Here is a 17,188-nt window from a genome sequence, read left to right on the forward strand (position 1 = left end):
TGTCATATTTTTTCTAGTCAGTGTATGCTAAGCTCACTCAGGTGATGAAGACAGTTTCCTATGTATACCAAGCATTCTAAAGTTTGCCAATTTCATAAGGCAATGACTATTGAATTCACTTGGGCATCAAAGAGACGTTCACACAAGTTGAATGTTAATCAAGCTCACTCAACATAAGAAAATTGTTTCTAAGTTAGTGTCTATTGAGTAGAATTGACTAACGAAGGATTTTTTTGTTTTAGCATATTGAGTTCAATGGATTTGTTTGTTGGTTCTAGCCAACTGAGGAGATGAATATTAATTATTCTAAGTTGTATTCAAGCTGACTTGACAATGCTTAATGTATAAATATAAGGTCAAGTTGAGGATTGAATGTATGTAACTGAATGGAAGAATAGAAGATTCTTAGAGGAAGAAAATTAAAAGGATAAGTAGAATATCCTTGTGGAGCTATTAAGATACATTTGACTAGAAAAGATCAAGTATACAAGCCAGAATAGAGATCTATAATCAGCAATTCAATTACATCAAAAATCAATTCATCTCATTGTTACTCTATAACCATTATAGCATTGATCTAAATTTCTTAACAGATTTTTTTTAGCAATCATTTGTAAATCCTCTAATAATGTGGCATTTCTAGATTGAAGTGTTTAAAGTCCTCTAAGAAGGCCACTCCTAACAAGGTGATTAAATCCTCTAATAGGGTCACACGTAATAGTGTGTTTTGTAACCTTTAATAGGGTTGTTTCCTACTAGGGCTCACTTCAAAAGAGTGAAAATTAGTAACTAGTTGCAGTTGGTGGTTTTTTTTCCAAATTAGGATTCCACATTAAATCTTGGTGTCACTTGTGTTTGTGCTATTTCTTTATTTCTATGAAACTAAGTTTGCTAAGGTTAATCATAGAAAACATCTTAATATTTTCATGTTAAGCATTTTTTAAGTTATATTATTTGCTACGGTAAACTTAGTGCTTGTGTGTTTACCAAGCATCGGTATTTTCAATGAAGCTTGTGTTCTATGTTGACATCTAAGGGATCTAGGATTTATTTTAGTGGTAGTTGATTCACCCCTCCCCTCTTCATCACTCTTCAAGTATATTTCCAACATAAACTTGATTGACAATGGTATTATGGCCCCTAATACTTTATAATAATAAGGAAAGTACTGCCTCCAATTGCATATATTCCCCATTATTATGTAAGAGCATTATTCTCAATAAAAAAGTTAGTGGAACTGTTTAATATAGTTCTTAAATTTTTACATTGAAATTAATAGTCATAGGTTGTGACCATAGAATTTGACAATTTTATTATTTCTGTGACATTTTTGTTGGTCCCAAGCAACTTGACTTGGTTGAGAGGTTTTTTATTTAAGGCAAAATGTAACATTAATGTGGAAATAAATGGGCATTTATTTCAAATGTGAATCAACCTATATTTAGAGCATTTGAATATTATAGTTTCTTAAACTAATCATATATCTTGTCAAGGAATCTGGTAATGGTTGCACTAGAGCTAGACCCTATCTCTTTAGATCTAGGGAAATATTGCATGCACAATGGCACTAGAAATATTTTCAAGGCAATTTGAATTGAATGAGAAAAATTAAAATAACAATTAGAATTTTGTAGAGATTCATAGACTTAATCATATTTTTTCTATCTCTAATATTTTTATTTAGTTTTGAGACATATTTTGACTATTTACATAGTTGCTAACATCCAAATCATTTTTTTCAAGATATTATTTATTAGTTTCATCTTTGAAAAATATTTATTAAGTGTTTAATTATCTCTCTTTTTTTCAGTTAGTGCATTGTACGACACCCATTTCTTCTTGGTTGTAGGGTTATTATTTATTTCCACTTAAACCCTTATGAAGGATTATTTCTCCATATATTAATTTTCTTTCATTGAGTCATATAGTTAGGGTACATTCATATTCATTCATAGAATTGAGTTTATGTATTTTTTATTAATAAAAATGGGATGGGTCTGAATCGATAAACCAAATTAACATCCTTGAGTTCATGTAGTTATACATGGTTAACCATGTGAGGAATGGTATAGTTTATGTTATTATTCAACTAGATGATGACCAATAAGGTCATTGCTATTATGTTGCATATCATAGTGCATGATAAATCAACTACTAACTTATTATTTATTAACAAAAGCTTATGAATTTTATGTAAACCTAAACTAGTTTTATCCTCCAATAACATTAAATATTGATTACATTTAATTTTATGATGTTTAAGAATAAACAAAAATAGATAAACATAGTAGATGTTGGGAAAATCTAATCTAACAAACCCTATTGAGTGGGAAAAAAACCCACTCAGTGTTATCAGTATATAAAATCTTATTTTTATTCATTTTAGTACACTTCACTCCATATTGGTACTATGGTCTTCAATCATTTTTTGTAGACAATATGTAGGATCAATGATTTAATATATAGAAACGACGTGAATTTTGTCTAAATCTACAATATAACTCTTGAAATATATCAATCTAACATATAACAATAATAGGACCATATTAATATATGACATATTTTTGAAATTAAAAGGTGGCTGAAAATGGGGATTGGCCCATGAAACAAAATGCTATACAATAACTATAAGTCAAAACATAATTCTAACCTAACCACCTTCTTAATTTCAAAAACCCCTATATTAGAGTGTCCCAAAATGTAACCATCACTAAGAAACTATGAGAAGTAATAAGCATAATATATAGATAGCTAGTATTGACATGTTGCATACAACAAAGTGAGATTTGTTCATGTGGATAACCTCCTTGTATATATGTCACAACTAATATGTCATAATCATAAAATATTGACATGTTCCACATAAATGAAAGTTCCATTTATTCATGTGGATAACCTCCTTGTATATATGTCAGAACTAAAATAAAATTTCAATGTTGTGTCCCATATAAAAATGATCAATGACCATTTAATTTTGTAATTTAAATTACTAAAAAGTAATGTTTATGTTCAACTTTAGAAACAATATAACTTAACATAATATAATTATTCGAAACATTTTGTGTATATAAAAATTAAAAAATCTTCTAAATAACCTTTTTCTAAACTTAAAATTATAATTTAATCACTCATAGATATGAATTTAGACAATAGAAAACCTAGAGTACTTTTATCACAACACTTTCTTTAAATCACATCTTCATCTTTATATCATTTAGTAACAAAATTAAATTATGATATTTCTATTAGGCACAACACTTGGTGAAGGTTTTGCAAATGGGGTTGCAAGCTTTGGGTTTAACTATGGAGGAAACTCTGTAGTTAAGCGCACTTAGGTTGGAGTAGTACTAGGATGGGTGACCTCCCAGGAAGTCCCAGTGCTTCACCCTTGTGAGCATCACCTAGATCCAATGAGTGCTAAGTGTTCCATTTATTCTCATGAGAGATGTATTCATGTTGAATCACTACTCATGAAATATGGGTCAATGAGTTTGACTCAATAATCACACAGTTAAATCCTGATAGCAATATCATAATTTGACTTGCTGTGGAAATTATCTCCTACTTATCAATTGATGAGCTTAAGGGGATTTCTAATGAATGGTTCATAAGGCACAACACTTGGTGGATATTTTGCAATAGGGTTGCAAGCTTTGGGTTTAACTATGGAGGAAACTCTATAGTTAAGCGTGCTCAGGCTGGAGTAGTACTGGGATGGGTGACCTCCCAAGAAGTCCCGGTGCTTCACCCCTATGAGCATCACCTAGATCAAATGAGTGTTAAGTGTTCCATTTATTCTCATGAGAGATGGATTCATGTTGAATCACTGCTCATGAAATATGGGTCAATGAGTTTGACTCAAAAATCACACAGTTAAATCTTGATAGCAATATCATAATTTGACTTGCTGTGGAAATTATCTCCTACTTATCAATATATGAGCTTAAGGGTCTTTCTAATGAATGGTTCATAAGGCATAAAACTTGGTGAAGGTTTTGCAAATAGGGTTGCAAGCTTTGTGTTTAACTATGGAGGAAACTCTATAGTTAAGCGCGCTCAGGCTGGAGTAGTACTAGGATGGGTGACCTCCCAAGAAGTCCTGGTGCTTTACCCCTATGAGCATCACCTAGATCCAATGAATGCTAAGTGTTCCATTTATTCTCATGAGAGATGGATTCATGTTGAATCACTACTCATGAAATATGGGTCAATGAGTTTGACTCAAAAATCGCACAGTTAAATCCTGATAGCAATATCATAATTTGACTTGCTGTGGAAATTATCTCCTACTTATCAAAATTAAATTAATTAATTTTAAAATATTATTCTCTCGAACTAATTTCAAACTCTTTTTGTACAAGGATAGAACTTTTATTTTGTTATAAATTATGTCATTAGAAATAGATAGTGTTGATTGTATTCCTTCATTATTTTTATTATTTGATGAACAACTCCAAGGTTTGTATGCTTGGTCTATTTGAATTGACACCACCACATCTAAATGATTTAGAGACTAATAAGTCTTGTTTAAGACACTATACTTTGTCCTTAATGATTTAGAGAAGCACAAAAAAGAAGTCTTTCTTAAGATTATGGTGTTTTGGTTAAAGGGAAAATGGCAACAATATACCATCTAATGTTTTATTTTAAACTAGAAATTTCATTAATTGAAAAGAATCACACACATTAGGTCTAGGATTCATTAAATATAAAATACTATGAGTAGAATAATTTTTAAGTCAGGAAAGTTTGAGAGGCCAAATAAGCTAACACATAAAGTAGTAAAGAATGAATTTTAGTATTAAAATACAAGGTGAGAATGAGTGAATCTTGTTTTTGAATAATGGAAGAATTGAATTAAATAATCATAAAAAAAATATGTACAAGAATAGAAGTGAGATTTAAAAAGTAAATTATAGGAAAGGTCCTGAGGCCATGTAGACTACAACTCCTGCACTCTAGGTCAAAATGGGCATTGATGTTCCATTGAAAACATTAAATTGCTGGCCTTTCTGATAGATGGGAAGTGATTTTCCATTCCTATATTGATCAAAGTATACTCCATTAAAAAGTGTGTCATTTAAAGACTTCAACAACTGACTCTTCCCATTAGAACTCTTGTGCCCTATCACTTGCTTCTTTTACTCCTCATTGGGGGCCACAAAGTGATTTCCTTAACCTTTGATCATAGGCTTCACACTCCCTCCAATGGCATATATTTCTATATGAATGATTCTAATTGACAACACTAACCTCAAAAACATACATAATTATTACTTTAAAAATAAATAATTACCCAATTGACAATAACTCCTAAATAAAACTGGAAACAAAATTGTTAAAGACATTGGTATACATAATCTTCAAGTTCCTAATAGCTTTTTTTGGCAATAAGTGTTTGAAAGTAATCTTAGTGTCAATGTTGGCTAAAACATGGGACACACTATTAGGGGACCAATCTAAAGAGTTTTGTTTATTAGACAGGTTATGATTAGATTTTATTTATTTTTCTTAATGTAAATATATGTAAAATATTAAATAGTATATGGCATGTATTTTAAGGAGTCAATGGAAACAAAAATCTAATAATAAATATTATAATAAGTCTAGTGAGGCATAAAGCTATTTAGGGATAAAATATTAGCGAAGCATAAGTCTATTGAGGCATTAGTACTTGATAGTTTATATCCTATTAAAAATTATATTGATGACCATCACTAATTTTCAAATGAAAAATATTATGTACATACCATTGATTATTTAGATTGATTGGAAGGATGGGCATAAGTGATAAGAGACTTGGCTAAAATATTTATTAAAATTTCAAAATATTCCCTATGCAAAAGCACAATTTTTGAGTTCTCTTTACCTACAACCAATTTATAAAAAGCTGAAAAAATTATCACATAATTTATGTATTATCTTCCACAATAGTTTCATACTTCTTTTTAAGCTCAGGAGTCAAAGTGTGTCTCAAAAGAGTATAATAAATATTGGCATTATTGGGATTTTCCTTATTCTATTTATTTAACTATGTATCTTTGTTTGTCTAAATATAGGAAAAAAATCTCATATAGATGAAGAAATTTATCCCATTGAGAAACTACACATTTAGATTTCATTGTAGAGTAATAAACTATCACATGAAAAATCTTATACTAATCTCTACTCAACTTGTAAGTGCTAACAATAAAAAAATCTTAGAATTGCTATCTATTTAAGCTATGAAATCCTATACAAATTGAATTTTTTATCATCTTATGCTTTTCATGATCTAATGTTTCATCATCTTCTTGGATGGTGGTTTTTGCATGTAGGCACATAGTTCTAGTGTATCAAAATCTTCAAAATCTACAATCATTGCATAAAAATATTCCATTTATTGTTGACTTGCCTCGTGTTTTAAAAAAAATTAAAAATACACACCATATAAACTTAATGATTTTAAACATCATAAGTATTGCAAATAGTCCTTAATAGTTTCTATTTAAGTCATTAAGTCCTTGTTGAAGAAAATAGATAACTAGCATTATGACATTGATAGTGTATTGCAATAAGTTCACTTTGTCTTGTGTACATGAATTTGAAAGTATTTTTGGTTTGACATCAATACCATAAATTGATTTTAAATTGTTAACATCTCCTGTGCATCAATGTAGTGGATTTATCAAATACATCTTCTCAACAATTGTAATGCCCTTCTAGGGGACCAAAAAAAAAAAACCTAAAATGTCACTATGGTTGCCAAACATTTTTTTTAAAGATTAAAACACAAGAGATAACATTGTGGAAGAAATATCTCACATACATACAAACAATCTATAAATATATTACATCTCTTAAAGTTTCTATGATGTTGAATCACACATATAAGTTTTATTAATACTAAATCTAATACATAACAAAATACACATCATAGAATAATTATAACTACGAATCGAAAGAAATAATAAACAATTACATAAGATGCGACATTGCATAACCAGAATGCATAATAATCCATTGTACAAGTCATAGGGTATGAAAATCCCAAAGAATACACATCATGAATAAATACAACATCTCATAAGATCTCTAGATAATCAAGTACAATACATTAGAAAATAGTCACCAAACATAAACAAAACATCAAAATGAAAGGAACAATTGCACAAGTACATCCAGCAATGACACCCAACTATTGGATCTCGATGGTATAAGAAACATTACCATCCAACCTTGTGGAACCTAAATGGATAACTCACATTATGCTAAGGAGATAATCACATGTCACAAATTGATAACAAATTGACCAATCATAACCATGATCTAGGCCAAGGAAATCTTGATAGAAATCCATCTCAAAGTTAGCAATAGACAAGTAACATCTAAAACTAGAGGCAACAAAGAAATGTAGGAAATCTACTATGTATGTGGGAAAGTGTCATCATATGAGCCAACTCTAAGGATATCTTGGTAGCCTCTTTGGACTCAGGCCCCCTAGTGACTCTATGTTGAATCAATATCTTTTCATACAAATAAGGCATACTAATGAGGAAATTTTGCAACCAAGCATCCTCTCTACTCCCATCATATCTTGAACTAGCACTGAAGGCAGGGGCAAGGTAAAAAACTTACTCTTATTAATTCATTTTAAACCCATTTAATGAAATATTATGACTTATTAATACAACTCATAATGGGTTACAATATACATAGAGATAACCTACCCTAAGATCATAAAATTACAACTCACAAAATCACAATATTCACCTCAATCCTATACAAGAAACAAGACAACACCAAAAGATAACTGATAAAAAACTCATAGGCTACATTAAGAAAATCACATTATTCACATAATTCTATACAAGAAACTATAAAGCACTAGAAAATAACTGATCCATATCTCAAAGATCAAATCACATAACCACAAAATCTCATACGGCATCATAAAGGAATAACACCCAAGCCTCTGGTAAACATCCAAAACTTGTCAACATATTAAGTCAAACCCAACCCAAGTAAAATAAACCATACATAATATCAAGTATTAACAAGTGTAGCTCCATAGTTCATTTTGTTTTGAAAACATAGTTATCACTTTGTCAAGGACAATATGCTCTTTGCAATTAAGGCCATAAAACATAAAGTATATAGGAAAACATTGAAGGAATTGTTTTAGTAACTAAAAAATACCACCCATAGAGAGGAAAATTCAATGTTGGTATTAAGGAAGAAAATTTTACTCTTCTAAAAGTTAAAGTATTGGCTAAAAAGGGAATCATAATATGAAAGGAGGGACTTCTAGCTCTCAACTTTAGACAAATGCATTTTTCCAAAGAGCACAATGTCCTTAACAAGCTATTTGTGAGTAGAGGGGGGAGTCTATAGATTCTTTAACTCCTCGAATAGAGTTATTAAATCTTAGTAATGTTCCTTACATAGTTGTGGATGTTACATGGAATATAGTGAAGAAGGATCATTTTTATGATATTTTTTACCTATAACTGAAGCAATTGGACGAGAACTTGGAGAGCATTATGAAGGAATAAAAATAGTATGTATAAGTTCATTCTCTACTTATCTAAATTTTCTTTTATTTTCAAAATTATTTCCCTACCATAGGAGATGTAACTTGGAGCAAAAAGAATCATGCCACACAATAGATAAATGAGTTTATTAATCAGTTGGTTGAAAATGCTGAAGGAATCATAGATGGTTATTTGTAGGAGTTCAAGTAAAAAATTAAGAACAAGATATGGATCCCCAAATACTAAGTTGACAAGTATTATGATAAAAAAATAAAATCTAGCGGACACAAGAAAAATATATATCAAGACTATTATACCAATAATTTCATGGTTAAGGCCATTAGGCTATAAAATCGACATTGATGGGGCTACTACATCTAGTACAACACTATTGGATTAGCCTATTGATAAAGGTTTTGAGCTATTTGTAAGATATGATGATGAAGAGCATACTGAATTTGATGACACTAGTCACTTAAAAATTATAGTACATAAGCCACCTTAGGCAATTAATGAATTCAGTGATGTAAATATTAGTCAAGCTGAGTTAGGGAGTCTATCAGCTAATGAAGGTGATAACACCCTAAAGAAAGAACAAAGGAATGATGCTAAGGAGGGAAAAAATAATGTTAATATAGAAGGTGAAAAAGATGAATAGAGCTAAGATGAAAAATAATATCACTATGCCACTAGGGATAGACCAATTTCCTCAAGACCTATGATTAAGGAAGAAAAAAGGGCTAGTCAATAGAGTTCCGCTAGTGAAATCAAAATTATTAGAGATAAGGAAAAGGAAAGTGAATATGTACTAAAGTTGTCGATACTGAGGATAACAAGACTAAGGAGACAAAGACATATGTAGAGCCTCAAAAGGTTGAGCAGACCAAAGAGGAGACAATTAGGTAGTATCTATAATTCCGAACACAAAGACTACAACAAACTATGTTTAGTTGTAGCATCCTAGATTCTAAGGGAAAGAAAATGGAGAGAAAGATGAAGAAGTATCCACTAGCTATGAAAGGTAAGCTAGTTACTCTTGATTAAGATATCATTATCCCTAATTGGGAAACATATAATTTAAGTGTTGAACAAATGAGTACATTTATTTATTGTTTAGATAGAAAGGAAAAGAAAGAGGAGTTAAGGAGAAAGCCTCAACAAAGACAAGTACTCTATGATATTAAACATATATTTCTTGAGACTATTGATGTACACAACTTCAATGAAAAGGCTCCCATTATAGAATAGATGGTTAACATTATTTAGAAACCCAATGACCCAGACATAGACACACATAAAAATTTTATGCATGGGTTAGAAAGAAAGTTTGAGATCATTGTAACAAAGAAAGTATCAACTAAGATTTTACTCAAAGAGGTTGAACTCTACACTCCTATTACTAATTTGGAAAAATTAGTGCATAATGTAAACACATTTTTTTCTCAATTATGTGATGTACCCATATTCACCAAACAAACCAAGGAGAAGATGGATAAGATTGATGTTTATCTACGTAAGAGAGCTTAGGACTTGAACATGGAACCAAATTCTAGTTCCATATATTTTTCTAAGATTAGATTTTTGTAGGGTAGAGAATCAACATTATTGCATGATGAATGAAACATAAGGTAGGATTAATAGTCTTATAGTCTTTTAGCAGAGCACACCCCTAATAGGGTAAATCATCAGAAGTAATCAAATTGTATCCCTAATAGGTAACTTATTACTTAAGTGGTGAATATTTTGTGGGTGCAACCCCACCATAGTTTTATCTTCACATTGGAGGGCTTCTATTCTACCAATTTTTTTGTCAAGTGTTATTTACCCACTTATGTATTTTGATCATCTTAATAGATGTTAGATATGTTATTACACGATATTGCAGGATTGATTACATACAAGGTTAAGGTTAATGAGGTCTATGGTGAATTATGTTTAGTATGGTTATTGTTTGAAGTGGTAAAAGTTTTTGGAGATCCTAATTCACCCGCCCCCCCCCCCCCTCTCAACATCTAAATTTTCCATAAGAATTCCAACATGTATTTGTATTTGTATATATTTGTACATACATACATATATATATATATATATATATATACACACACACATACATACATATATATATACATACATATACATTTACATACATACATATATATATATATATATATATATATATATACATATACATACATATATGTGTGTGTGTGTATACACATAAATATACATATGTACATACATACATACATATATACAAATATATATGCATGTGTTTATTATTTACACACACACACACACATACATATACACACACATGTATGCATGTATGGATAAAATTGTATAACTATTGAAAAACTTTGACCTAACTCAAAGTTGTATCCTTTTAATTTTTGAATAATCAAGTGGTTCATAAAATATAGAAAATTCTCAACTTGTAAATATAAATTTATTTTATACAATTAGAGTTTTTCCTTTTGAAAAAAAGGCATATCGTTATCATACAGAACACATTTCTCTATGAATTTCTACCTTAATCTTGCTATATCACATATAACTACTTCAATATTCTAGTGGAAACATATACATTTGTGTTGCCTAAATAATTTTATATATTTTGACATTCATCCAAACAAAGATCTAGTTCAACAATGGTCTACACATACACACACACACACACACACACACACACACACATGTATGTATGTATGTGAATGATACACATATACACACATACATACATACATATATACACACACATACACACACACACACACATACACACATCTGTATGTATGTATGTATGTATGTATGTATATGCATATGCATATGTATATGTATATGTATATAATGTACTACTTGAAATCAAATAAAATATAATTACCTTCAAATTTATTTTGAGTTTCAAAAGTATCTAGGAACTACTCTACTATAATAAAATGTGAATAATAATATCTTGGGGATATATATGTATGTATGTATGTATGTATGTATGTATGTATGTATGTATAAATAGGTTTGTCCTCTCCAAAAACACCTTTACAATTGACTCTTGAATACCCAAAAGAAAGAAAAACTCTGAAACTAACAATAGAGTCACTTGCAATTATCTTGTTAAGTACTCTCTGAATTTTGAAATGAAGGTATAGCTCCCTCCTTTTGATTTACAATAAATGATTTTTTGGTTATGCCTTTAACCTAGAAGGTAATGAAGGAATACTAACATCCATTCATCAACATGATTGAATATTAAAATAAGAAGTAGATGGACAATTTTAACTTCCTCTCTTAGAACCTTTAAAATCCAAAATATGTTTCCAATATGCAACAAGGGAAAGCTAAAATTTCACATGCAATTAATATCCACAAGAACGTGAATCACTATAGAGTAAACAATAGTATCTACTCCAAAAAGTTTAACATAACATATAAAACTTTAGAATTTTATATACCTTGCCACAACTTCAAAAAATATATTCAAAGTTTTAAAGCATAGAATACTTAGGCAAAAATAGTTCTGACTCAGTAGTCTGTGGAGAGATGAACTTTTTCTAATACAAAATTGAAAACCTAAATTCTCTTCCCTTTCCTTCAGAAGTGCAAACCTCTTCAAAATGGGAGAAGCCCCTATACAATAGGATTTTCCCCTATTTAAGAAGTTTTCCCCAAGAAGTTGGTAACTAACACAACTTCTTCCTACCAAACAAGTTTACAATTTATTTCCCTATGTCATCCGTCCACTTTTAATTTCTAAAAATTATGTGCAATGTTTATATTACACTTTACAATATAATATTAATTCTTAAAGAATTAACTTATCTCATGTATAACAATTTTCCTATTTTCCATTTTCACTTTCATGGTCAGCTGATAATAATAGTTAATTCTTAGTAGAATTAATTATGAGGGAAATAAAATGTTACCTTTAAAGCTAATGTTTATTTATTTTGCATTTAGTGATATTTAATTATATAAATAATTAAATATAATGCAAAATAATTAATAATGCTTTTTTTTTTTTTTACCTTTAAGATATTTTAATCTTTTAAATATTTGGAGGGGCAATACTTAGGGTTTCAAAACCCTAGGTAACAATGGCTCTCTCTAGGGGTTACATTCTTTGCCAGGATGCAAAGAACTCTAGAATCTCTAGCTCTCACTTCAATGCTGCAATCCAGTGTCTATCCTTTGGGCCATAGAGTCATTGACACTTTTATCATTCAAACAAATATCGCCATGAAAGAACCCTATTTTCTATTTTTCTTCAACTTCAAAATTTGCATTCAACTTGACATGGAGGATTCACTTTAACCTCAGAAACCACTATCATGCCCTTATCCAACCATCTATTTGAAACTCTTTCTCCTTTGAACACTTTCAGGCATTGGATTCTTTGTTGTATCATGCAAATAAAGATTAACAAAAGAAACTTCTATAGCAATGTTGGTTGCATTTACCTTTACAACAACAAGTTCCCACATAAGGTTAGCAAGAGAATATGCTATACACATAGTATTAATATTCACACCATAAGGTAAACCTATGATTTTGATCTATATATCAAATATTATTTATATAATCTAGTGCCACTTGTATGCACAATAACCTCTTAAGTAGAAGATTATAATGTCACAGATTGCCAAAATACTCACTTCCCTTTACTATGCACAACCCTTTTGAAATGTGTACAGTGAGGCTCAAGCAACCTACAACCAAAATCTGCCTTGCATTGGAACATAATTGGGAATTGAATTATTATAACTCTGCTCACAACACCACCTCATCTAAACATCCCAAGCAACTATGAGTGACCCTTTTGTTGCTGGCAATATATAGGATGTTGGCAAGAATGAGAAACTAGCACCATTTGAGGCCTCCACACTTTATACAGTATGTATCAAGATCCCCACATTCTGGCTAGAATAAATGCACAAGTTCATGTCTACCTATGGTGCACATGATTTAGTATGTTTCTACTATAATTATGAGTAATTATTCATAGTCCTCATGGGTTCTTTAGAATTATTATTGCATTTTAAAATCTTAAGGCTCGCGATCATACATTTCATCTTCATTAGACACTAATACATGAAAATGATGGCATCACCCTAACTATATATCATTCTGTATTAACTTCTCAATATAGCTGCAAGGATATCTATTATAATGGGTAGATATTTGATGAATGGAAACCACAAACATTTACAAACTATTGGAAAAGCTCCATCAGTTATCAGTCCCTCTCAAGTTATGCCTTCTGATCTGCTTTGTTAGTAGGATATTCCTTAATTATGTCAATAAGGAAACTAACACCCAAGTGGATCTATTTGAATAATCATCTCTGATAGATGTCTCCTTTCATGACTCAACATATTTCTGACAACTTTCATAGCCAATTTTCTATAAATAGTGATTGGCCTCACCTCATGTAGAAGCTGGACTCAATGTTCGTATATCATATACTTGGAATATCAATGCAACCAGAGTGGAGATTATGGAGGAACCTTTGGGTAATAACTTACCAGTGTGTGGCTTGATTGTAGATTTCAAGGCTACTCCAAGGCATTAAATTTGTTTAGTCTAATGCCTTTTTCCTCTAAATTTTCTACCTTTACCTCATCAACATTTTCAATTTTCACAAATTTTTATGGCTTCCATATTCCTAGTTTCATTGCACAATGTAAATAAGAAGATGCAAGCCAGTGCGAATTAGAGGAAAAATAATGGGTGTGTGACCTTTATGACTATTGAGCAATTCTATATTTGAATGTGATAACATCACATATCTTTCCATTTTCGAGAGGGAGAAGAAGATCAATGTCTTCATCTAAAAGAAAAAAATGAAATGCATTGGGTATGAAATGTTCTAGTGCAACAAGCGTATCACCCTTAAAGGCCAAGTTTTGAAAAAAAAGTTGCAATCGAAAATGTTAATAATTTCTTTGATGCTGACTGGCCTTCACATCTTGCTATGAATAAATTTGCCAGTCTAGAAGTTGAATTTATCACAACACCTCCTTTCGCAGCAATAAGGAGGCCTATAATTATCACTGGTTCATTCATCCCATGTGGAACATGCTTCACAAGGCTCACTGAAACTATTCTTTCCAATTGCTTTATCTCTAAATCTCTACAATCATTTTTATATATTCCTCAATCTTGGTCATCCATACTCAGCTTCTCCTATCAGATTCATAGCCATATCATCAGGAAATGATGGTGCCTTGTCACAAAGTATTCATAGCTCTATCATTGTGGCTGTAGGAAGTATATTAGGAAAAATGCTTCATGCTTGTCCAAGCCTTATGTAAGATGGTCCTAAGGGAGTCACTATATCCCATGCCAATTGAGAAATAAATCTACCATCAACTAAAATTAGTTGTGCCATTGCCAGCCTTCACTTCATCTATAGTAGCAAATGTTGAGGATTCAATTGTCTTGATCACACAGCTACAAGTTCAAATGAGAGTGTCTCTTTTTTGCACTTAGCTGATATGACATAAGCTTTTACAGGGTGAACCAACAAATTAGTAGATGATGAACAGGAGAATGATGGTGGATCTTGTGGTGATAAATTTTGATCATAAATGCATTCTGTATTCAAATAGAAAGTTTGGCAAATATATTGCTAACCCTAGAATTATTCAGGTTTAGCAAATCTCATTCACTTATGACTACATTGTCTATGCTTCATAACTTTAAAATTGAATACCATCCGCCTCCATGGTCTAGTGATCAATTACCTCAATATTATCCCTAGATCAAGAAATACTTTGTTCATCAAATAACATACCTTCCACTAAAATTTCAAGATTTTATTGGCATCTTCATACTACACACATGAATTTTCCATCCTCAAAATAATTGTTCTCCTCATTCTCCTAGCATACATTGGCATCTCAACATTTTGTGAAGTGATGTAGGCCCCACTCTATATCATAGCATATCATGGACATATTGCACTACCACATGTCAATCATCTACATCAAACCTCATCCATGTGTCATGTTGTTTTCTTCATCAACAGGATTTGTGGACATTGCTAAAGGTTATAAACCCATACTAGCATGATGATACATCTAAACACAATACATTATTGCATCAATTTATGCTAAAGGAGGCTAATCTACTTGGTAGCGACAAGTGATTGTGCTTTTATGGCTAGGTAATAGTTACTATGATATCCTTGGATGACTTATGTCAGTGCACTAAGAATCCTCACACAAACTATCACAACATCATTTCTTTGTGATCTCCACCTAGCTCTTTGAGCTCAACAATTGGAAGCATTTTGCATTTAGTGGGTGAGAAATATGCAAGTGTCATTCTCATATAGATAGTTAACAAACTCTTCTTTGATAGGAAGAAAAACTTGTACATAGAGAATATGCCTATGACCTTCACAAACTGAGTCTACTTGAATCTGCATATTAGAATCTGAACTTGAACCTAAACTTTGACTCACTAAATTTGCAAGCTTGATGAAGTCACATAAGATTAAAGAATAGTCAAAAAATTTTGTATGAATCTAGGTGATCCCAAAATAATGGATTCCACTTTTTGACCAATTTTGACACTGAAATCAATATTTTTGCAACAAACGTCAGTTCAAGTGACTATATCTCCAAAACTATAAATAATTTCAAGATGACATAAACTAGTGATTTTGAGTACTTTGTTCCTACTTTGTAACCATATTTTTTATTCTAAAAAAAAAAATTATTTATGTCAATTTTTTTTATCTCCTCCGAAAAGTGGTACATAATAAAATTCAATATTTTAGAAAGTGACAGTCTATTTGACACACAACTTTTTTTCTAGAAATGATAATGAAGTAATTCTTTCAATGTTAGATTTTTAACATCAATATCCAGAGGATGCATTTGGTTTCATTTAAATTTTGGTTGAATATTGTATAGTTTATGAAGTTTTGAAGTGACATGAACTGTAATTCAGACATACGTTCCGTTTGACACAGATAATTTGAAGTCAATTTATCATAAACCATTTTATTTTATTTTTGAATAGAAAGGTATCTCAATAAGCCAATTCCTCCATATTTTTCAAAAAATATTGACCTAATTTACTAATTTTCCTAAGGTGTCAAAGTCGGTTGATGTTCAATAGGTAATGAACCTATAATGAGTTAAACTCATATTTGAAAGTCTTAATGATTAAATTATGTATTAAAATTATAGTCGTTGGAAAGCTTGCTCCAAGCAGCACATTTTGATATTTTTTATTTTATACTACGAGATCATTCTCTTGCAATTATGGCAGTCAAAAGAGCAAAAAAAAAAAAATGAAAAAAAGGTTAAAATTTTTGTGATTTTGCATGTTCCTGCGAACATGGCATTCGCATGAACAAGTTTACCATGTTCGCGTGAATGTATGTTCATGCGAACATGCAAATCATGTTTGCGTGAACATATTTATCACATGTGTTCATGCGAACATAAGAAATATGTTCGCACAAACATGATTAAAAAAAAGGTTTACGTGAACACAATAAGTGTGTTCGCACGAACATATGGTAAACTCAATTTCTCATTGCAATTTTTTTCATTTTTTTCGTCCCACTAAAGTGGAACCCATTATTGTAGGTTCACCCCTCTATGATGAGGATCACCAACCCAAAATATTTTCAAAAGGTCCAACACTTCTAATTACATATGCAT

The sequence above is a fragment of the Cupressus sempervirens genome, chromosome 5 (genome assembly GCF_028749045.1).
Source record: "Cupressus sempervirens isolate cs-2001-9-10 chromosome 5, ASM2874904v1, whole genome shotgun sequence".
In the NCBI taxonomy this organism is placed as follows: domain Eukaryota; kingdom Viridiplantae; phylum Streptophyta; class Pinopsida; order Cupressales; family Cupressaceae; genus Cupressus; species Cupressus sempervirens.